Raw genomic sequence first — 25,811 nt, 5'->3', positions numbered from 1 at the left:
TATACCTTTACTGTAGGACTCAACATGCCGAATTGCATTTCGTTTTAATTGGATATTGCTACTTATGGAGGGAAGTGTCCTTTCCATAATAAGCTTATATTTACTGCACATGACAGAATTATTGTATGTACTAGCTGCCCAATAACATTTTGTTGAAGGAAATGTAAATAATGAGAGTGGGTCTGTAAGAGATTACAAGTTGAATCAAGGGGAGTACATTTTTGATAAGCTCATCTGTTTGCCATGACTTAGAATTTTTACTAGCCTTAAACTATTTTGTACTCATGCTATTTTATAATTATATAACCATCCACAAACTTATATTCACCCCATATTCTTATTTTTTTCAGTTTAGTATCACTAGCATTTCTCCCATTAAAATCAAACTACAAAGTTCAGTAGAAATGCAACTTTGGAAGTAGGAATAATAACAAACAGGCTGCCTAATTGGATTTCCTCATCCTTTACAAATGAGACCGTAGAAGATGGCAAAAGAAACAAGATCCAATTCCTTTTATAGTTAATGTTCATAACAAGGTTATTATCTCTTAATTTAGAATTATGAGTAGTAATAATTCAATCTACTTTTTTGTTTGTGATGTGTTTTATTGTGGAAATTTGCAAAGGTAGACAAATATGCTCATGTAACAAACAGCATAAACCATGGGGTTTTCACTCATTTTTAAGAGTATCCAAATCACTATAGATAGATCGTATTTCTTAAATTATATTAGAAATAGATGTGAGTGTGTGTGCGTGTGTGCGTGCCTGAGTCTGTGTGTGTGTCTGTGCATTTATTGAACTTCTTTAAAAGTCAGTATGGATTACAGCTGGGAGTAATGACTTAAACGTTGCCTGCTTATTCTTTCCTTCTCTGGGCATAAGTCAGACTATATTCCTCTGGAGCACTGACCATGTAATTTGTATGATGTGAAAACATGAATTTGAAGTGGTCTTTACAACAGTAACAGTAATCCAGTATAAGTAAGTATCCTAAGTACTAGCAGATTCATTTACCAACATGTAATTTGTTTTGTGAGATTCGCTCCCATCATAGAGAAGTCGAGTTGGCCCAGATCAAACTTAATGCAACGCTAAGGTGCCAAAGTAAAGCAAGTCCTGTAAGAAGGTAAAGGGAGAAGACACACACCCAAATCATGGTCTAAGGAGATGAAATTCCTGAGCTTACCAGTGGTCATTAGTTCAAGATGCATTTGTAGAATGGTGTTCCAGCCATTCGACCTCTGCAGCCAAGCAAAAGGGAGAAGGGAAGAGATTAAGATGAAGTAAGGTGAAATGTCTGTCACTCGCTGTTCTTATAAATTGTGTTTTCAGTGAGATTTACTACACAGTTATAACTACTGCTCATAATCATCTTTTAAAAGCGTGTACACAGTACACATACAGTATGAACTGCCTACAGACAGTCCCGAAATGGCTGCCCGTAGATTCACCACCGGATGGAGTCCGGTTGCGGTACACCATGCATGAAAGTGACGCAACGCGTCTATAGTTAGTTGGGCATGTGCTCTGAGCTGTTTTTCTGGTTGTGGTGATAGATTTCAATTGGTTTGTCTGCACTTTCTCACCCACTCTGCTTTGTGGCCAAGGGCACATATTTTGTGGACAGCTAGCTGAGGCTAGTGGTAAAGTCTGTGGCCATGGAACAGAGGAATTCAAACTGGCCAAACCCACAACCTTGGCCTCATTAGTACTGTGCTCCAACCAACGGAGCTAACTGGTGGCAGCTGCACGTCTTGGTGCCACACACATTTTGAGAGCATTCCAAGATGTGCCCATCAGATACCAACTGGGCACAAATGCATCCTTGTTTATTTGCATTGAGGCCAAAGAAAGCTGCACACAGTGGTTTGGCTTTTCTTAAACATCCATCAGAATTGCCTGTCATTTCCCATGTTTATGGCTAAATGGGGCTCAAGTCATCAGGCTCCACTTCTGACATGAGGTTTTTATCAGTGGAAAAATGGAAGCAGATGATTCCATCATCTTTTAAAGTGGTGACATGGGGTGATGCTGACATCATGTGAAATCTGTGTTGAAACCACCTTACTATCCACCAATTATTTCTTGAAAAAAATTAATGCCTTTAGAATTTTACGTAAGCTTTTCTGAAAAGGCTGATTCTAAAATATTCAGTCGGGGACCTTTCCTCTTGAAAACTGCTTTACCTTGGTTTCCCGCAAATTTTATCCTCATGTGCTTATCATAAAACAGGTTGGAGTCAAAAACAAGGACTAAATTGCCTTAAAACAGAGATTCTCCGCCTTGTGTACACATTGGAACCATTTGGGAACTTGAAAAATCATTGATGCCTGATCACAGTAGTCTTGGGTGTGGTCCGGTTCTGGGGAAGTTCAAAAATTCCCCAGGTGACTCTTAAGTTCAGCCCTGTTGCAGACTGCTGCTTTAAAATCAGGAGCAAGAGGAATGAACTGTACTATTACTCAGTATTTTGCTTTTGGCAGAGTGCTTTCGGAATTCCCATGAATTTAACTAGTTAACACTATTTCTGTATATACATTCTATATGACATTTTATCAGCCCTAGAATCTGTGCGGGATTTGTCTAAACATTTGTTTTTCACCTTAGAGAAAAACCCAAGGGTTCACTAAATAAATACAAATTTCTAAGAAATTTGTTAGGCTTTAGATTTCAGGCCTATGACTCAACCAGGATCCATTATAAGTTAATTATAGATATTGTATTTATGTATGTTTGTAATTTTAGATATTGTATTTCGAATGATGTATTGTCAATGGCTTCCTGCCATTTTTCTAATGCTTTTTAAAAGAAAGTAAGTGAACTGACTTCTCCAGGTAAAAACACTCGATTGTCAGCATTATCCGCTGAGCAGCTTGGTGGTTATAGCTGCTCATCTTCTGTTTCAGGAAGGTAGGAACGTTTATGCACCATCACAATTTTAAAGGGATCTTCTAATATTGGTCAGAAAAAAAAAAGAATAATCAGAATGTCATATCGATACCTTAAGGATGGCATTCCTGAGTAATGACCATGTCAAGCACTGTATTAAAAATTTATTCTTATTACTTAATTCTGTTTTTTCATTCAAATTCCCAATATTCCATGAGAATTCAATGTACTTATTCTTATTTTATAGGTTAATAAATTGGGACTCAGGAAGATTAACTAATCTGTGTAGATCACACAGCCAATGTATAGCCAAAGTAGGTTTCATTCCATGTCTGCCACATTCCAAAACTAAACCCTGAAGGCAGGTCACTCAGATAATGATTGGTGTATGATAGCAGCTTGTGTTCTAGTGACAGAGGAGAAGATTGAGAATAGAAGTTTGTAGGACATTTTTGTTCAATTTCTTACCTTTCTCTTTAAAGGGGTAGATGAATTTCATTGCTTGGAAGGAATAGAGATATATTATTTAATTAAAGAAAAATGCTTGACAACCTTTTCTGTATTTTAGTTCATATATGTGATATCATTTATTTAAAATCTGAAATTGAGACTGTACCATGTCTCATTAGTATAAACCCCTAAACAGGAAGCACAGTAGTAGCAATAATAGTTAATATTTGCAAGGTGGTTTCCAATTTACAGAGTACTTTTGCACAGTACTTTTGTAACTCACTGAGCACTTTTTTAAAAAGCACAGAAACATAAGAAAAGACACTTGAAATTCAGTTGTGCCATTTTTTCATTTTATAATGTTGACCTTATGAAGTACTGCTTTTGAACTTTTACTTAGTAATTTTAAGAGGTGTTTGAAATTTCAAAGTCTTAAAAGGGCAAGCAGGTAGAAATCTCCCTCTAACTCAGGTGTTGTGTATCAGAAAGTTTCTACAACTTGCCTGTTAGGTCGTAAGCAGCAAGTGAAGGATCAAAAAATTGAAACTTGATTTTCTCCTCTGTAACTCCATATTCTGTTTACCATCCTAGATCCAGGCTGAGTTCTTATTCTGCTCTGTCTTGGATGAACTTTTTTAAACAACATCAGTAGATCACAAATTAAATATGCATTATAGGTCTTGGGTGATTGCCGCAAAAGTAACCTTGTGTCACAAAATGGTCACTTTATTTGGCTCATTTAGCAATTTCTGCACAATAAAATTACATGGAGTTTGACTCCTGCATTACACATTAAGTTCAAGTATGAAGATGTTTATTTACTACAGGAAATTGGGATCCATCAGATTCTCAGGGTCCTGTTCATCATAAGAAAAAAAATTCTGAAGAGTTTTACTTGGCAAGTTTAGTGGACATCATTAAAAACATCAAATTATAAACGTATTTTACTCAAAAACACTATTCATATTTTCTCATCTATTTTACATATCCTTGTTTGATAGAAAGGATTAGAAGCCTCTGAAAATAAAAAAAAATATTAAATTCAATGTTCATTTGAAAATGAAATCCAGTAGTTTTACTCCATACAGTTTTCAATACAAGAAAGTTGGGTAACTTTGTTTTAACGTGGAAACTGCAAGACAGTATATGATTTTAATTTTTTTTAAATGGAGAACTCAGTTGGAAATTATTTTATTTACTTAAAAGTTGCACATTTATATATAACCTTTAAGGTGTTAAAAGATTTGTAAAATACCTATTTCAGTTGTTTGCCCCACAGCATGAGTATCCCATATGATATCATTAAGAAGGCATTGATTATTTAAAGTGATAGGAAACACTACCTCTTTAAGCATGCCATTCCACCTTTAAAATTGTTCAACAGTTCCTCCTTATATTGAGCCAGTTTTTTTCCCCAGGACTTTCCACCTTTATTTGTACTTGTTTTTGTCTCTAAGAGTGTATAGATGCAGTCTCTTAGCTCTCCCAATGGACAGGTTTTCAAATGTTTTAAAACAAAAACCATGCCCTCTCTAATTATCTTTACTGTATTTTAGCATGAATTGTTATTATAATTATACAGCTATTTACAGAATTTATTAATTTTACATATACCACTTTAGAATGTAAGATCCCTGGAGTAGGAGCCTTACCCCTTGAGATCAAAGTTAAATTCCTGAATCTCCGTGAAATGCCTACCACATAGGATGTACTCAAAATATATTTGTTGGGTTGCCTGGGTGGCTCAGTTGGTTAAGTGGCTGCCTTTGGCTCAGGTCATGATCCCTGGTCGTGGGATCAAGCCCCACATCGGCTCCCTACTCGGCGGTGGACCTGCTTCTCCTTCTCCCTCAGCCCCTCCCCCGTGGCTCGTGTGCTCACTCGCACTCTCAAATAGATAAATAAAATCTTAAAATATATATATATATATATATATATATAGTTGAATTAAATTAATGAAGTATGCTGGATTATATTTCTGTTTCCAAATATTGAATTGTGCTCGCTATAGGAAGGTTATATATCCTGTTAACACTTGACTGTCTCCTGTGCCAACATTATACATCTTGCCCACTGATATGGAACCCATGCCCCATCTGAGCAGATATTCAGGAGGCCCTGATTGGTCCATCAGCTCTCTTGCTCTTTCCCCCGCCACAAAACTGGCATGTCCCAGTAGGGGCTGCCCTTGTGCTTGGATCTTAGAGAACACCAGCGGCCCACCCCAGTCTGGAGCAGAGCTATGATGGATCCTATGTTATGGGATGTACCAGCAGATCCTAGGCTTACCATTATATAATAATAATAATGATAAATAATATACATAATAGTATCTATTTCACATAATAATATATATCACCATTATATGACATATACATATATAATATCACATTTGCATATATATGCAGTAAAATTAATATGAATGTTCTAACATCATGCCTTGCTTCAGTATTAAATTATTTGTTTTCTAGTGAAAAGAAGTTAAAATCTCTCACCTTGTGGCCCCAAGGATGATATTTATTAGTTTCCAGTCTTCTGTGATCCCTTCACAAGGCTAATAGTTGAAGAGACAGTTATCAGCAATCTATTTTGCAATTTTCTGAGTACCTTGAGAGCTCGACCTCTCTTACAGGGTAGATGATCACTAGAACTACTAACACTATAATGCTGTCTTACTGATGTTTGTTTTGTTTTTCAGTAGGTAGAAATTGTACTCAAGAGGAAATTGAAGCAATCGAAAAGATTGCTAATCTTTCCATTATTCTTTAACACTAGACTATGTAAATATAGGCAGGAGCTATAGAAGTAGTTCTGTGCTTTGCCCCCATAATCCTGTCCTAGGGATTTGCCCTACAAACACTGCACACCAGAAAAATGATCAGTGGAGGATGATGCAGTTCACATTGTTCATAATAAAATATAAGAAAATAAACAAGAAAGAAATTAATGTAAATGCATATTAAAAGGCAATGGTTAAGTAAATTGTGGAATATTAACTGAATGTAGTTCTAGTCCTATGGTCGTTATACCATAACCACTTATTAAATTACTGTAAATGCATTTTAAAAGTCTGGCAAAAATCCTTGTATAACAAAATCACTACACTATAAATATTGACTTTCTAGTCTTAAAGCTGTTGCTTGCAGCATTGTCCAGGCCACTGGTTTTTGAAAAGGTGTTTTATGAGATCCTCAGGTCTCAAGGAAAAGCCTATGGTCTTCCTCATTATGTGTCTTCCTTGTATGACGGAACAGAACTCAACCAACTGAATGGAAATGGAAGGCCCCTGTGGATTTGAACAGTGTTCAACACCTCCCATAGTGTTTGGCCTTTGATGGGGAGGAAGGGTAGTGGGGAGACTGTTGCTGTGACAGTAATAGCTTCTGTGGGAGGAGAGGGGACTCTCGCCTCCCTGCCCCTCTCAGCCCCTCCCCATCCCCAGGGAACACCCTACCTCACATCTGTCTGCAAAGTTAGGAAATATGCTTTTTTCAGTAAATAATATGTGACTTCCACGTGGACGCCCTGGCATGAATATAGACAAAACCTAAGACCGTAACCAGTGCTTTGTATCTCATTTATTTGATGTTTTGCCTGGACTGTACACTTAGTTGTTTGAATCAAGCTCTTGATGTTTAACACGAAAGCAGCTAGTCATTAAATGAGATCCTGCTTCTCACTGTAATCCTGCGAAATCATCCTGGCTTTGCTACAACTCTCTGATCCATGTACGAGACCCAAAGCCATTCGTAGGTCAGATTCTCCTAAGCATACTTGAGAGTCAACAAAGGAATTTTGTTTGAATCCAGGCTACAGGACATGAAATAAATGTTCCTGAAAGAAAGTTCTCTTCCTTCTTGTTCTGGTTCAGTGCGTCCTGCACTTTAACTCATGCCTCTGGTTCTAGAATTTGGCGCTGTCTCTCACAGTGTTAAGCATCTGGGCTTTCAGGGGCTTTTCGGAATGCTATATACTTTAGGAAGGTCAGCACTTTGTAACAATTTTCCAAAGAAAACAGTCTTTGTTGCCATAACCTTCTTGTATAACCAAGTTCACAGAGCCTGGAAGCATTTTGTAATTGTATTGAAACAGCAAAAACTGCCCTGGGGGACCACCCAAGGGACAGGGATAAATTGGTTACCTCCATTAAGTGATCTTTAAGCATCAAATTTTAGTAGAAATGTTGGGGAGTAAGCGATCACTTAAAAAAGAGGTTGCCTGAGGTCTGAGAGTGCAAGTTGGCCTATATTTAATAACTGCAAGGTCATTGCATGAAATCAGTAAGAGGAAGCAGAGAGAAGTGGGTATCTTATTTCCATAGTGTGCTCTGATGGTTGGTGATGTCAGCAGACCTTCAAAATGGAATGATTGCCTTTAAAATATCATATCATCTTGTTAACGAGAAAGGAGATCAAAGAATTTACTCCAATATCCAGTCATGACACTATAATTTAAAAGTGCTTTGCAATGATTCCCATCCCAGGACCTCAAATTCTTTTTCTTAATTAATTTCATTCATTGAAACTGCTCTAAGGGCCAGAGATTTTTATGGCTTTCTTGCAAGGAAGTCAGGTTACATGCAGGGAATTCTCAATTATGTACGCTAATAGTGGGGGAGATCAGAAGTGAAGATTATCCTGAGCAGTGGATAATCCAAAAATCCTCTCTGTTGCCCGTCGGAAGGTATGGCATTATTATTATGTGTTGTTGCTGTTGCTGGCTTTGTGTTGTTTTGTGCTGTGAGACATTTTGCCATGAGCAGGACACTAACAGAAGGAACCACAATGCCGAATGAACCAAAGGCTGGTTCAGAGGGTGGCTCAGCAGCATCCTGAATGGCAACAGAAAGGATGCCCCGTATGAGGCATGCAATAGATTGAAGGAAAACCAACACATATAAATCTCAAGTTTGTGTTGTCAGGGAGAAAAGTAATCCTTGCCATTTTTTCTCTGCTGTATTTATAACCTGGACATTTATCTTTGGTAAAATGAAGAGGAAAGAAAGCTGAAATGAATGTGAATTTGCATTGCAAATTTGAAATGGTGAATTTTTTTAAATGTGAATTTAAAAAAAAAAAAACTCAATTTTAAGGTATATAAAAGTAGATATTTGGAGCCAGGTAAAACCTAGCTGGGCTTATTATTCAGGGAATTGTTTTTGCTAATATTTTTAAGTGGCATCAGCAGCTAATCAGTTGAAACTAGAGTGTGAAAAGAGAGTTAAAATATATACTTGATATTTGGTTCAAAAACCCCAGAGCATCCCAGGTGTTCATGCACGCTGTGAGCCCCCACAGGAAGCATCTTTACCTTGGTCATCCTAAACACAATTCACGTCTATATTCTGCTTCCTAAAATGGACACACCAGCAAATATGCAGAGTGCCTTCCGCGTTGCCATGGCTGTGAGGAGGGGGAACAGGAGCAAGAACATTTATTCATTCATCTATGCATTCATTTCTTTACCTCTTGTATACAAAACACTCTGTTGACAGGGGAAGGATACTGAGCATGTATGCAGTACAGCTCCTCTCTAAGCCTACCATCCACCTGGAATATAGGATATTTCATATAAAAAGCAACTAACTTGTGGCAAGGAAAGCTGAAGTGCTCTGTAAGTTCTGTGGTCAGTGTGAGGAGTGGGTTTTTGGGTCAGACCCTCTACATTCTGCCTGAGGTATCTACTTATGCTGACTCCCCTCATCCTCATCAGGTAGGGTTATTGCTGCATCCCCCAAGTGTAAAAACTGGTGCTCAGGGACAGGCTGGAACCAGACTGCCATTCAGCTCAGGCCTTCAAGGTTCAGCAGGACATTCCACATCTGTTCTCCAAGAAACAAAAGTAGAAAGGGGAACGAAGGAGACATGGTTGCAAATGTAAAAAGAAGTTGCTCCAGTTGGGGTGGAGGGGAAGGTATAGTTTGTATATGGAGGTAAATATTAAAAAAGAGAAATCCTCCAGCACAGCAAGGGAAAACAAGCAATGAAAATGGTGTGGACACTAAATAGGACTGGATGAGGGAATGCCGCCGAATCCTTTTCTGGGCTCATAACCTTGCAATTCTGAGTCTAGCTGGGTTTCTTCATCCACTGCTCAGGTTACCTCATGGATGATTGAAAAATTCACATCATATACTCTGTATTAAAATGTTTTAAAACGGCACAGTAAATGGAATATCTTAAATAAATTGGCAAGTGCTTTTACTGACCATATTCTTTTAGCCATACCTAAATTCACGAAGCCAGATAGCTCTAAATTAGGATAAGCCACAATCATTTTATGATGCCTTTATAAAGCTGCCACTGAGAAGTGTTAGTCCATCAATTACAGCTTTGAAATGGCCTTTTCTAAATCCCCTGGTCCGTATTATATGGCGCGGCTGATAAGGAGTTAGAGTTGCATATTCTGATGTGGTATCATAAGCCCCAGTCCATATCTATTCAGTTTGACTGTTTGGTAAATGAAGATAGGAAAAGCTAAGCTATTTATTGGTGTCAGCATTGGATAAAGAAATAGGAAATTTCATTAAAAAAAATTACCAACAAGAGCAATGATTCATTCCATTGCTTTTCTAGGCTTAGTGATCATGGTACAAAATTTTGCATCAAATTGTCTTTTCCAGTTGCAGAAATGTTAAGAATTTTCTCCATGTATTTAACCTTTCCTAGCCACCCTCTATGTGGTGCAACATCAAAGGAATTCCTTTGGGAAAAACTAGATAATCAGGTTTGTGAGGGAAGAACTTTCATATGTCATCATTACTTACCTCACTGTAGAGAAGTATAATTTTGTAAGCAAGGAAGAATCAAAAAAGATATGACAGAAATCCTTTTTAGCCAGGTTCTTAAAACTGACCCAAACTATGTTAGATTTTTATCTTCCATGACAAATCAGGTGTCAAGGTGAATTTGGATACCACTTCCATTGACTGAACTTCTCAATTAGATGACAACCAAACGATATGCTCAAGTTCCTATAATTTGACAATATAGAAATAAAGGCCTTTAATCTTTTATTTTCCTCCACAATCCTCTGTTCATTTCAGCATTGGAGAAAAGAGGAATCTTATTATAAATGCTGTTGAGAACAAAGCATCAGCCTTTTTATTAGAGACTGGGAATTTAGCCTATTTATACATGCCTCAGTGTCAGGTAAATCAATGTCTGATTTTTTTTTTCTCTTTCATTCTTGTAAAACTTTGATGTTTACAATAGAATGCCACCATCAAACACAGAGATTACTACTGGTGCCAAACTGGTTGGAATAGAACTTGATCTCTGCTAGGTGAGGATGCTTATTGTAGGAAGTGATATCTTTTGTCTTTTGAGACTAGATGGTGATTACCTTACAGATGTTAAATATATAGCATCGACAAATACAGGCACTTTACTACGACTTCACTGCAATTAGGTCATCTGAAAATGTGAAACTATTTTCCACTTCTGTATAAGAATAACCTGATTTTTATTTTTGTACTCTTTAGAACACTTTCAACTATGTTATCTCTGTGGTATAGTTAGGTATATGTTTCAAAACCAAACCAAACCAAAAAGAAGCAGATCATGCAACTATTGGGAAATTTCCCTAAGTCTTATGTAAATATAAATGATGTGGCAACATCAGAAACAGATTTCATAGTGTCTGGAAATTTGTCTAGAGTTTTATAGTCAGGTGCCTGGGTGGCTCAGTTGGTTAAGCATCTGCCTTTGGTTCAGGTCATGATCCTGGGGTCCTGGGTTGGAGCTCCATGGCGGGCTCCCTGATCCGTTGGGAGTCTATTTCTCCCTCTCCCTCTGCTCCACCCCTGCTCGCTCGCTCGCTCGCTCTCGCTCGCTCTCCCTCCCTCCCTCTCAAATAAATAAAAATCTTGAAAAAAAAAGTTCAGAATATTTATAGTCACCTGTATCCTACCACTTTCTTGAATAACAATGAAAATTCTTATTACAAGGATCAATAGCTATAGAAATGGATAGTGTTGGAATATGGTTTAATTGTATTGATTAATCATATTCTGTCTTTTAATGGCTACCATTTTAACATGTTATTTTTTAGTGGTAATCGCTAGTGAGATATAGATCACAGAAAGGTTCTTCTTTTCATACATCTTGCTAGCAATTTTTGACATCAGGAGGCCCCTAGGATTCCTGTTCACTTATCAGACATTTAGACAGACATGATGAAATAAAATTTCGACAAATGCATGAATACTGACCACGGCCCAGAGATGCTGGGAATAAGACTCATGAATGTAAATAAAATAAGAGCCATGAAAGCCACTCTAAAAAAAGGGGGGCGTAGGGTACAAAGGGCGTAGGGGGAGCAAGATGGTACCAGGGGATAGCAAGTGACTCATCTGGAGGTAAAGGACGGTCAGAAGATATTGACTCCTATTTAGCAAGGGAAAAAAAAAAAAAAGCAACAACATTTTTTGTACAGCAATGGGTGGGCTTCCTCAAATTCCCTTTCCCTGTTCGTTGGGGGAACTTCTTGTAGTTATTCAGAGTGGGGAGTGAGGCATTGTCAGGATCCAGCTCTGTTTTGTACTCACAAAGGACAGACTGTTCTAACAAGCTGTAGCTACTTAAAGGCATGGCCCACTGAGAGGTAACATCATGGAGCTGGGGGTGGGGAGGAAAAGAATAAAGATGAGAACCCAGAGAACAATAATAGAAGGAGTCAAGTGGGACACCAGGGGAGACAAAATGATCAAACAACTACTTGAAAGCGATACCTATACTACTGAAGATTGGGAAAACAGAAAACCTCTGGGAACCTTGAAGACCCAATGATTATCATACAATGCAGGTGTTCTCACTGTCTGTATGATCCGATTGAAGAACTAAAATGCTCAAACTTGGTATTATGTCTCATTTGGTTTAGACCAAACTGTCATTTTAAAAAGTCTGGGAATCCTTGCTAAAGCAATACATTACTCTTCTGTGCTTAGCTCGCTTAGAAGTTCGTGTATAGTGTTTGAGAATATGGAATGAAGAAATGTAAGATATAAGTTTGAATCAGCTCTACCATTTATTATCTGGGTGATGATAGGTAAATTACTTAAATTCTTTTGACCTCAGTCTTCTCTTTTGTGAATTGAGATAGTAGTACATTCCTTGCAGGTTGTTCAGAGGTTCTATTACATGATGTATGTACAACTTTCAACACAGTGTTCAACACTAGACTGAACTCAGTGTATGGTAGCACTAGATAATGCAAATAAAAATAAAAAATGTTGGTGTTACAAAATGACTGAACTTTTAGCAGATTCCACACAAGTAACCAATGTGTTCTGTTGCCCTGAAACGATTTCTTTTTGTCACTTATTTAACCTTGTGGCTTTCTCCTTGTTTTCTTTCTTCCAAGCAGCATCCAATGTGATCTTTTAAAAATGCAAGGTGGGGTGCCTGAGTGGCTCAGTTGGTTAGCCCTCCGACTCTTGATTTAGGCTCAGGTCATGATCTTAATGTCATGAAATCAAGGTCCCCTGCTTAGGATTCTCTCTCTCTCCCTGCCCCTCCCCCTACTCATGCCTACACTCACTCCCTCTCGAAAGAAAGAAAAAAAAGAAAGAAAGAAAGAAAGAAAGAAAGAAAGAAAGAAAGAAAGAAAGAAAGAAAAACAAGGCAAATCATGATATAGCACAAAATGTCTCTCCCTTGTCTTCCCATTGCACTCATAATATATCCAATCCTTTACTGTGAACTATGTCTACCTGCTTCCTCTCTACCTCTCCTTCCATTTTCTGAAGATAGGTTTCTTCTCACTTCTCAAACACATTAAACAAGTTCTCATTGCTGTAGCCATTTCTTCTGCCTACAATGTTCTTCCAGCAGGCAACTCAAGGTTGATCAATTTTTGCCATATTGATTTTAGCATCATGCAGGATTTCTCAATCTCTGTACTATTAACATTGTGGTCTGGGTAATTTTTTTTGTTGTGGGGGAGGGGATCCTGTGCTTTATAGGATACTCAGGATGATCCCAGGACTCTCTGTCTCTTAGATACCAGTAGCACACTCTTTTCACCCCCAAGTTGTAATGAGAAGAATGTTTCTAAGCTTTGCCAAACATGCTCTTGGGGGTGAAATTACCCCACCCCCCAGTACACCACTGTTTTCATATTACTTTCTCAGAGAAGCCTTTCTTTAGTTTTCAACCAAAGGTAGCCCCTGAGTCACTATCCCCACCATCTATCCCACACTATTTACCGTAAAGCACTTTAATCACCTAATCTTTTCTTTCTTAATGATTTAGTTGATTTTTGTCTATCTTCCCCAACGCAGTGTAAGTGTCTTGAAAGCAGAAGCCGTAATTGACTTCTCTATAACAAGGATGTAATAAATACGTTCATACATATGTACATAAATATTAGTTGAACAAATGGATTGATGAAGAAGTGCATGCAGTGTCCAAACTGCAGTTTAGTTTTATAAATCCTGCCTCTAAACATGATATTATGTTAATAATTTAAAGATTAAATGTTATGCTACACCCATTTGACAAATACTGTGTGCTTCCTATGCACCAGAGGTTATCCTGGTTGCTTTACAGTCCAGTGGTCAACGGGACAGAAGAGACTAATGTTAATTCCAAAGTCATTAATGGGCATGTTAAGGCTGCAAGGTGGAGAGACACAAATATCTCACAATTTTTTCTGTAAAACCAAAACAGTGCGTTTGAATATAGTAACAGAATATCTTGAGAATGTTTTGTGATAGAGGATCTATGAGAAGAAGCCAAGTAAAATGTATCCATGCTGCGATTAGTTATGAGCAAATTGTAGATGTGGAGAGGCACTAGTGAGGAACTAAGAACACTCTAAAAATTTTCAGTTATAACCAGTTAAGTGTAGGGAGTTTTATTTTGTTTTCATTATTTATTTGCTCCTTGTGCCAAACAATATTGTTCAATTTTTTTTTAAATCAATATTTGGTTCTATACTATTTCTTTCAATATTCTCTTTCCCCATTTATTTCTTGTCTGCATTCTGCTTTGAGCCATTTTGTATGTGACCTGATTTTCAGGCATTAAAGCTCTGCTCTTCATGGCATTAATTGATTAATTGATTCACAAATCTGGCCCTTCACTTCCAAGACTGCTAAAAGTAGTTTTTAGAGTGGGTGGCTGGGTGGCTCAGTCGGTTGAGCGTCTGACTATTGGCTTTGGCTCATGTTGTGAGCTCATGGTCGTGAGATTGAGCCCTGTGTGGGGCTCTGCGCTGGGCATGGAATCTGTTTGGATTCTCTCTTCCCCTCTCCCTCTGCTCCTTCCTCTGCTCCCCGCCCCCCCCCAACTCTCCTGCTCTCTTTCTCTCTCTCTCTCAAATAAATAAATAAAATCTATTAAAAAACAAAGACTGCTAAAAGTAAGAAAAATCTCAAATGATTTGCTATTTGCTAAAATTTTTCAAAAATTAACATTTTTCTAAGTCATTTTTTTTTGCTATCTCTGGAAACATTTAAATATATTTAGTTCTAAATCAATATTGAACTCTGTGTAGATAATGAATAAAAGTACAAAATGTCTACAGTTGGAAAGGGGAAAAAAAACTCATGATTGGAATTCTTATTATAAATTCTTACTATGAACAAAAGCAATTCAGGAAACTAAAAACCTGTGCATAACTATATATAGCCTGGATTAACAAAACCTTAAAAAAGTTAAAACTAATCTGAGACTAGATTGCTTGATTACTGTCTATCCTTAAGAGGCCTGAGCTAACACAATGCTCAACGGGCTACTGTTACATTTTAAGTGAACTGCTGGCACCCTCCCTGCATCAAGTAAATCTAAATTAAACATTGTATTCATGGATTAGAACCACCAATAGATAGTGTATGTAGCTGAAAATGTCTAAGAGTCTGAGGGGATGGATCATGAGCTCATTAATCAAGCTACTTGTTTGGAATACCAAAGGTTCATAAAAGCATAATGAACACTTCTGCCATATGCATTTGTTATAATTCTTCATTGTATTTCACCTGTGTAGAGGTGATCTAACTTTAAGCTCATGAACTTTCTAGAAATATAAGCACATTTTTATAAATAAAAGAGTTCACATCTCCAGTGCTTTCTATCAGTCTGTATTTCATTACATTTTATGTGACTATGTGACTAGCACAACTAAAAAGCCTGGGTTGCCTGGCTATTGAGCCCTGAAACCCTTCGAAGGGTGAGCTAGAGATCTTCAGGAAACACTTAAAGTGGCAGCAGTACCTGAAATAGGAATAAAATTTTGAGGACCATCTGTTAGAAAAACCAAAACATCTGGATAAAGGCAGGCCCTGAGGCTCCTGAGATTGGCAAAACCTATTCTATCACGAACAGGTCTTGGATTTAGAAGGGATGATTTCATTTGACTAGAAATAAGAAACTAATATGGGACATATGTTAGCCATACTTCATGTCATTGTTTCACGTCTCAGGTGCGGAACATTTGGGGTTACTATCTCCAACCTCTGTAGTAGGTCTGCACGTTGTGATGGTGGCAATTGGTAGACTTACTTCCCTGGGGCAAATCCTGAACATTTTCATCCAGTGTATACTTACCTTCTTAGGGGGACATAAATCCTTTCTCTAAATAATTTATTTTTATTTCTGCTTTTTCTTTTATACGCTTTTTCTGCTTTTAAGATCAGAATCTAGACTTTGATAGTCAAAAAAGCATTCATACATTTAAGGTTTAGTGTCTTAAATGTCATATAGTACTTAAAAATACATTGGAGGGGGCACCTGGGTGGCTCAGTCAGTTAAGTGTCTGCCTTCAGCTCGGGTGGGTCCTGGGATCGAGTCTCCAACCGAATCTGACTCCCTGCTCAGCAGGAGTCTCCTTCTCCCTTGGCCCCTCCCGTCCCCACTCATGCTCTCTTTCTCTCTCTCTCAAAAATAAATAAAATCTTAAAAAAGAAAAAGAATTTTAAACACATACTTTGGAGGTATTATAATAGAGAAAAAATATTTCTGTGCCATTTAAATCTGAGGATAAAAAATATTCCACAAATTTAATATCAATGTCTAGGGAACTAAGCATTCTTCAGAATGTTTTATTATAGCCTAAAATTATGTTTATTCTTTACTTTCTATTCATATTGTGTGCTTTCTTTGAAAACATATTCTTATATTTCTTTAAAAAAGAAAGTTTGCTTGCCTATTTGTAGGTGGTCACAGAGTGCTTGCAGATGGACAATGGATTCCACTAGTTGATGGAAGAGTTCTTAAAGAAGAATTTCTGAATAGCAAAGCTTATTGTTTTATAACAAACACCCTTTTGTCCTTCTTGTTAGACCAAGATCAAGTCTCCATTATTTCCCTGTACTGTGCCAAGTAAATTCTCAGAGTTCAAGGTCATTAGGCATTGTTTTGAGCGAGTCGGTTCATTCCTTCTTGCCTCCCCCATCTCCTGCCTCTTCCCAACATAAACAGGTCACTCAGTGAGCAAAGCCACTTCTTCTATACTTCAATCTCAGAAACATAAAGGCAGCAAGTTACAAAGAAGTCAGAAAACATTATCTTGTTGCAGAGAACAACTTGACCTGAAAACAAAACAACACAGATGTCCAGCCAAAGAGAGAAATAAGCAAGCTTGCGGAATGCTCAGTGACAGCCTTAAGCACATCCTTACTGAGTCTTTCAAAGAATGGTCACCCTAATTGGCTGACCCAGAACAGTTTGTCCCCAGGCTGCAGGTGCTGCAGAAGAAAACCATAGCTCCATCGGAAGGTGCCAGTCTGGTATTTGAAATGATTTTAAAAAGGAGACATGGACCATCTTCAGCCATCTTTCTCATCTCTCATTTCACACAGTCCCCTCGAAACACATGTTTAATCACAAAAATCAGAGGAAACACATACCATACATGAGCACAACTTAATCCCTAACATATTTTCTGCCTCTTCTCTATAAAAAAATTGTATTGCAAAAGATAAAGAACAAGAAAAAAATACCTTTTACAAATGCTAACTTATGAGGGGAATATTAAAATGTATATATACAAAAATCTTAATGAACAATCGTAATTTGAAGAAAACTGATCTAAATTTAGAATTTAAATTATGGCAGAATATTTGGAAAATCTATATTGCTGTAATAGTTTCAAGGATGTTCCACTTAAGAGGAATTTTATTAGATCTTTAAGGCTTTGATTGGATGAATAATTTTCCAAAGCATGACAGATAAATGGGTATTTTAAAGTGCGTAACTGTTGTCATACTTTAAAAAAAACCTCTTGGCTACAATCTCTTATTCAATAACCCTGTGCTTTCTTCAAGATAATGCAAGGTAAACTTAATTGGAAACTAGGCCTGGATTAAGAATAAGCTCTGCACCAATTAGATCCAAAATGATGCTTTATCATTTATAGTTACAATTCACAACTTATAATGTGGTAATTCCTACCAACATCGTTGCAGCCTTTAATGACTTCATTATGTTTACATATATTTTGAAAATAAGATTCAAGTCGTCGTCTTCTTTTTTTTTTTTTAAGGTTTTATTTATTTCTTTGACAGAGAGAGACAGCCAGTGAGAGAGGGAACACAAGCAGGGGGAGTGGGAGAGGAAGAAGCAGGCTCCTAACAGAGGAGCCTGACGTGGGGCTCGATCCCAGAGCACCGGGATCACGCCCTGAGCTGAAGGCAGACGCTTAACAACTGTGCCACCCAGGCGCCCCTCAAGTCCTGCACATCACCGAACTTGACCTTTAACATACATTTGCCTATATGAAAATTGTGTCTCAAAGTAACTAAGTGGATAATTTTTCAGAACAAGTCCTAAGATGTGTCAGAGTAACCTGTATTAAAAAGACATATACAACATTGATCTAGGAATAACCTGAAACGGTGAACTTATTAGATATCTCAGAAATCTGGGGGCCTCTAGAGCCTGGACACAGGAAGCACCACCAGGGCAACAGCAGAGAATGACCCTAATGTTTGACATGATGGTGAATGCGGCAAACAGTTAATCATGCATCGTTTCAGCATTTCTGCAATCTACATACAATATTTGATATATACGATGATTGTACTGTGCTATATTTAAACCAATTACTACAACTGTATGATAGTGCTTGTCAGGAAAGCATGTGGTGAACAGGTCAGTGTAGTTACTAGGTGCAACACATACCAACAAAGTAGAAGGTTTATAAGAAACATGCTTTAAAAATTTAGTGTTTCTCAAATTGTACATACAAATCATCTAGAGATCTTATTGAAATTCAGATTTTGATTCAGGAATACTGGTGGTGCCTAAGAATCTGCATCTTTGGGGCGCCTGGGTGGCTCAGTCGTTAAGCATCTGCCTTCGGCTCAGGGCGTGATCCTGGCGTTCTGGGATCGAGCCCCACATCGGCTTCTCCACTGGTAGCCTGCTTCCTCTCCCACTCCCCCTGCCTGTGTTCCCTCTCTCACCGGCTGTCTCTCTCTCTGTCAAATAAATAAATAAAATCTTTAAAATAAAAAAAAAAGAATCTGCATTTTCATAAAATTCTATGAGATGATGGATGTTGCTGGTTTGAAGACCGAACCTAGAGCAGCAAGAGTTGATATTTAGGGCAGCTGATGCAGTACGAAGTTACCACATGCAAAGACTGGGGATGAAATAAAAAACCCTCTAAGTGGCCTATCTTGCTATCAAGTAATATTAGAGAGTTCCTACTTTGTACAAAGCACTATACACTGTATATATGCATTTTCTCATTTAATATTCCCATATCCCTGTAGATGAGTTGTCAATATTAACTCCATTTTTTGATTGGAAAACTGAGCTTTAGAGTCCCAGAATTGGTACAAAATCTGGCATTTAAACACAGGCTTTTCCAATACTAAGCCACAGTTCCTCTTATGTATTTATTTAAAGGTATTATTTCATATAGAAACTTAGAGATGTGATGGAGAAGACAGAGTGGGAATATACTTAGAATTTACACTGGTGTAATTTTTAACTACCAGTGCAAGAAAGCCAGGTAGTTCACAGAGTTCGTTAAAGTAGAAACCACTATTTTATAGGGTTTAATTTGTCATACGCACTGTTCATCCCTTCTTGATTTAGTATAATGCATATATCTATTTTAAAAGTTATAACATTATTGGACATTAAGAGATGGCATAAGGAGATTTCAGGTTACGATGACTTCATGTGCTAAGCAGTGAGACCAAAACAGCGTGTTGTGGTTGGGGAAATAGAAATAGTCTGGGTTAGAACATTCAGTCTGAGAAAACAGCCTCTACAAAGAGACTTAAGAGCAGGGCATGGGCCACATCATGAAGGACCTTTCAGTGGAGTCCAGGCTTTATGACATAGATAGAGTGCCTCTGAGGAAAAAAACAAACACAGATTTGTTATTTTTAAAAGAAGATTGTCAGAAAATAGGAGGAAGGATTAAAAGCGGAACAGACTGCTTGCAAGCCTACCAGTTTGGGAATTTTTTCATACTCTTGAGGCAAAGGAAAAATGTCAGTTTTAAGGTGGCTCCTGAGGGAGAGATTCAAGAAATATTTCAGAGATGATATTATTGGGGCTTTGTGAACAAATGGGTTGAGAGAAGTGATAAAATCAATTTAGATTACAATTTGAAAATTCATTCATTGTGTTTCAAAGGCATTTTGCTGGCAGTCTTCATCCTGATGTAGGTGGAGAGTTCTCTCAACCATCACGGCATGAAGGGCTGCTTCAAGGTGATAACTCTTTGGATGGTTAGACGATTTTGGTAACTCCAGAATAATGAGAAACCCCTCACTTAATAGAAAGGGGACATTTGACATCATCAGAGGCAGGAAGAGGTGCATACTGATTGACCTGAACTTACCCTCCCCTGCCCTGGGTTCTGTTCCTCGCCTCCCACAAGCAGTGCTTCCTCAGCTCCTCTGTCAGGATACTTGCCCTGCTGCCCCTACTGGCAAGGGCAGAGCCACTAGCCTTTCCAGCTGTGTAAACCGAGGTCCTCTGAAAAGCAGACACCATGAAGGGGGGAGGCATGCATGAGAATTATTGGAGGGAACACAGGTGAAGAATAAAATGGAAGAAGCCGATGGGGGCAGGGAAAGCCTTTGTATGAGTGTGGGTCTGTGAAAGGAAAGGATGAAGGAAACTTTGAGTAGGTAGAATCTTTCAACTACAGTGGCATTCTAAGACCTGTTCCAGTGAATTTTCAGGCAGGGCAATTGTTAGCCTTTTGAGCCAAAGTCGCCCATTCAAGAGGTACCATAACTCATATTTATGAACTTGTGTTAGTACCACTGTTGTGCTTAGTCACTGATCAGGACCGATTGAGAGCTGCCCAGGGGAGCAGGGTGGATCCTGAGGGTTGGCAGCATGGACTACCAATCGACCATGCTTTGCAGCAGATCTGAGTGGTATGTTCCCATGGCTGCCATTTTTCTGTGGGGTGTGTGTGTGTGTGTGTGCGCGCACGTGTTTAAAATATGATAAATGTGATTTTTCAAATTAGTGGAGAAAGAATGACCTATTCAGTAAATGGCACTGAAAAAAATCGGCTAAAATGCATACTTCCTGATAGGAACAACTTGGCCATATTTTTGACTGGAGTCCCATTATCTAGAACTGTACCTAGCATACTACAGTTACTCAAAACAGTTTTTAAAATTATGTCGAATTGTCTATCCTTAAAAAAAATGTTAGATCCCTACTTCATACCTTTTAGTAAAATTCATCTCAGATGATTTAAGTAATTGAACATAAAACTCTAAAAGAATTGAAGAAAGCTTGGGAAATTGTATTTATAAATTTAACATAGGAATAATCATCTTAGGTGAAAAAAGCAAAATATTACAGAAAAGTTGATATATTTGGTTATATTTAAATTTAAAGCTTATTTCTAAATTAAAGGGTAGGTAACAAACTAATATCTCAGGAACTAAGGATTAATATGCCAACATTTTAATACCTACATATCAGTAAGAAGTAGAAAAAAACTAGTAATGATCAAAAATAAAATAAATACCCAATAAACATGAAGGTTGTTTAAAAGCTGGTAATCTGGGAACTGGTAATTGAGATAATAAGAGAAATTAGATTTACAAAAATATAAATAGTTTAATAGAGTGACACATTGTTGAGGGCATGGCGAAAAGATGCTTTCCTTCACTGCTAGCAGAACTGTATTTTAAACAGCCACTTTTGACAATATATTTTGACTATTTTGGCATATATTTTAAAGTAAATACTTTACATATTCTATGTACCAGTAATTCAACTTCTAGTTTTCTATCCTAGAGAAATACATACACATATACCAAAAGAAAACACAACCCTCTTGTACAAGGATGTTCACTGTACAGGTTGTATTATTTTTTTCACAGTGAAAAATTGGAAGCAAACTGAAAGTCTATAGAAAGAGGAATGACTAGAGATATCATGCATATCTATAGTATGGAGGAACTTACAGCTATTCAACAAATGATGTACATACTAAGTAAAAAAGGAAAATTATAAAAACAACCAGAAACTGTGATATTATCTTTAAGAATACAATTATGATCATCGCAAACGTCGGTAAGGATGCAGAGAATCAGAACTCCATATGGTAGAAATATAAAAATCCACTTTGGGTTTTTTTCATTTTTGGTTGTTTTGCACTTTTCTCCTTATCATACTAACACGCCAAACATACTCTGTCTTTTAGTTTTTCTTTATTGCTGTGTAGTTGATATGCAAAGCTACGTTAGTTTCAGGTATACAACATAGTAATTTGAGGTGCATCCACTTTGGAAAACAGTCTGGTGGTCCCTCAAAAGATTAAACATAGAGGTACTGTTATGACCTGCAATGTCACTCCTAGGGATACAGGCAAGAGAAGAGAAAACATATGTCCACACAAAAACTTGTACAAGGCTGTTCATAATAGCGTTATTCATAATAGCCAAACACTAGGAACAACTACATGTCCATCAGCTGATGAATGGATAAGTAAAATGTATGTTCATAAAATGGAATAGTAACCAATAATAAAATGAAATAAAGTACTGACACATGCTACAACATGAATGAGCCTTGAAACCTCTGCTAAATGAAAGAAGCCAATCATATTGTATGGTTCCATGTATATGAAATATTCAGAATAGGTAAATCTATAAAGACAGAACATACATTAGTGGTTGCCTAGTGCTCAGGGGGATGTAGGTGGGGTTGAGGATTTGCAAAGTAACAGCTAATGGGCATGGGGTTTCTTTGGGGGTAATGTTGGTTGTGGTGATAGACACACAACTCTGTGAATATACACAACCATTGAATTGTATGCTTTAGAGGAGCCAATTGTATGATAGGTGAGTTATATACCAATAAAGTTGTTAGAAATATTATAAAACAATATTACATATTTTTCTAAGGACATATATAGGCACATGAATTAACTGAAAAAGCTCACATGCCAAGCAGGTAACTATATTTCTGAGGAAGAAGACGGGAGATTAGAATTGAAAATAAAGTTCTCAAAATCAACTTTATTTATATCCATAATGTTTTCAGCTTTTCTCAGGTAGTTTGTATTTGTGTAGTGTTAGTATAATTAGTGATTATTTCTCTAATGGAGGGTTCCTCCACATCAGACCTATCAAGCGACTTTTATGTAGGGAGGTTCAAATTTCCTCATCCCTCTTCTCATTCAGTATCTCACCACCAGATCTTGTGAAAAAAGAAACAAAAACAAGCAAACAAAACAAACCACAAAAACTAGGTGAGTATGTCTCGGGTGTATTCTTGCCAAGTGGAAAATGGAATTTCTGAGCCGTGCACTAAAGCGCCACCCAAAATGCCCACCTTCCACTGAGCAGTAACGTGATCTAATGATGTAAGGTCACCGCCTGTGGATAATGTGTCGCACTCGCTCTTCTTTAGCTCTAGATTCTATCAGGAGGGCTATCCTGCTTATGAGAGAGCCAAGAGTAGCTTCCATGACACCTGGCTTACCCTGTTTTTTTCCCTTCACCAAATCTTATCATTCCCACCCAAAACCCTATGACAACTGGCAGCTAGCATCTCTACTCCTATGTTGAGTTAGTAAGAATTAAACAAGGAACTCAATTAAAGCTCACTTTGATGGGTAAAAGATACGCTACTTAATGTGAGATATTTCTGAAAAATCGAAAACTGTAAATAACAGAACTTTAATCGGAAAATTCTAGCACATAAACTACTCGGCTAAATTTACTTCTGTAAATGCACAAGTTTCCGTTTAATGAATATATTAAGATTATACTGGGCATTTTTTCCAGAGCTTACAGAACCCCCAGAAAAGCACTTCAAATACTTCCCTTCTCCTCCAAGTACAGTAGAATTTAATTCATAACATCTTGAATTTCCAAATTAAAATCACCTTTAATTAAAGAATTTCAGCCAGCCGTAGAAACAAAAAGTGCTATATTTTCTAAACATAAGCGATTATAATATATTTATCAAAGCCTGTATTTAAATGGAAAAGTCTAAAAACATAATAAAGCAGGATTCTGTAGGCCAGAAAGGAATTAGTCTCAGGTGTTTCCTGTTAATAAATTAGAATAAACGTTGGGGCAGACTCATGAAATTATTTCCATTAATTAAAAAAGTCAAGGGTTTAAGGTTTATTATCTTTTCCCAAAGCTGAACTGGAAAGCTATATTCTTAACTAAACAACAGAACATAATTGCATTTATCCTTAAAGCTGTAAGGTGCCACTTTGTTTTTTCAAATGACCAGATTGGGCTATTAACATAATATAAAATACTGGAAAATCTGAAAAAAAAAAAAACAGATTTGTCAATGAACAATTTATTGTTGACCACCTATTTACATACATTACTGTAGGAACCAGGATTGACACACTATTTATTAACCATATATTCTGCCTCAGGAGATTCTCAATCTAAAATATATTTAATAACATGATTCAGTGGTATCCTGTGGAAGATACCCTCTACATCGTATTTTAAATGACTTCAGAGAAGATCCCATGTGTGGAGGACTGTGGTCATTGGGAAGTGGGACGTGTCTGGAACTTGGAAGAGGGATGGGTGATGGTGAAGAGGATGAGAGAGGATGCCAGGCAAGTCAACCAACAAAGTAATGGCACAGAAGTCAGAAGGAGAGTGCTGTATGCACTGAAGAAAAATAAAACCAAGTTTTTCCTGTTGGAAGGGAAAACTGTATATAAGAGTAAAAAGAAGCAGATGGGACAGGTAAGGTAGGCTCACGTAACGGAGACCTGAAACCCATCTCCAGGAGCCCACCCTGACTTTGATTGGAATTTGGCAGTTATCACAGATTTCAAGTAGAAGAGACTATGAAAGTTGTGGGTCAAGACCAGGCTGGCACTGATTTTGCAAGAGGAGACCCCTCTAAATAATTCTATTGTAATAGTGTATCTAGATGGAAGTAAAATCAGATTAAAAATTCCCCCAAAACGTGGATTTGCTTGACTACTTACTAATTACATATGTCAAAGGAAGGTATGAATTAAAGATAACTTCTTACCTTCAGTCCCAGGTAAGAACTGATAGATGTGTGATGACGATGATGGGTTCACCTTTGAACACGTTGAGTTTGCAGTTAACAGCAAAGAACCCATTTAAAAACCTTGAAAGGTATATAGAAAGAGCCAGTGATTAGATGAAGAGTTCTGGAAATGCAGATTTGAAAGTCATCAACATAGCTGAAAAGTGAATACATATGAAAGAAGACGAAGATCCAGAAACTAGAGGCTGGAAGTGCCTGTGGTTAAAGAGGAGCCAGCAAAGAAAACAAAGGATTAATCCAGGTGGCAGGAAGAAAAGTAGCACATTATTTCCCAGAAGCCGATGGAGTAAGGTAGTTGAAGAAGGGTGGGGTCATCAATTTCAAAAGCTACAGAATCAGCAAAGAGATTGTGAACAAAGAAAGGCCCTTGGGATTTACAATCATACACACACACACACAAAGTCTTTGGTGATGTAGAAAGAATACACATGGTGAAGTTTTTTAAACTACATACTAATAAGACATAAAACTTAATTGAACGGACAATTAAAATGCTGTTTCTATTTCTCCCTGATATAGAAAAAGTTGGCTTATCTGGCATTTATATTATTCAATGCCTTGACACATCTGCAGTGCTATAAAACTGCACTTATAATAATACTCTTAAGATACTTAAAGGTGATTTTATATCATAAAAAATTCAACGGGAATACAGCACTATACACAAGTACCGCTTTATCAAGTTATCTGTGCAGGTGATAGACGGGCCTGAGACATTACAAATTTCACATCATAAATCTTCAGGCTCAACGGTAAATAGTCAAAAGTAAATATCAAAAATCTGCAAATATCCACATCAACTACGCTATTTTTGAGTCAGTGTATTTCCCTGCACGGTCATTCATTTTGCCAAATCAGCACTCCCATTTGAAAGAGGCTACCTGATGCACCAAAACACAGTACCCTCAAGAGTTAATGGCTCAGAAAGAGGTAAGAGTAAGTCTGAAACCTGTGGATCTTAATTAC

This window comes from Ursus maritimus, unplaced genomic scaffold (assembly GCF_017311325.1).
Source record: "Ursus maritimus isolate PB19 unplaced genomic scaffold, ASM1731132v1 scaffold_15, whole genome shotgun sequence".
Taxonomy (NCBI): Eukaryota; Metazoa; Chordata; class Mammalia; order Carnivora; family Ursidae; genus Ursus; species Ursus maritimus.
The sequence above is the reverse complement of the archived record's forward strand: the minus strand, read 5'-3'. Positions refer to the sequence as shown.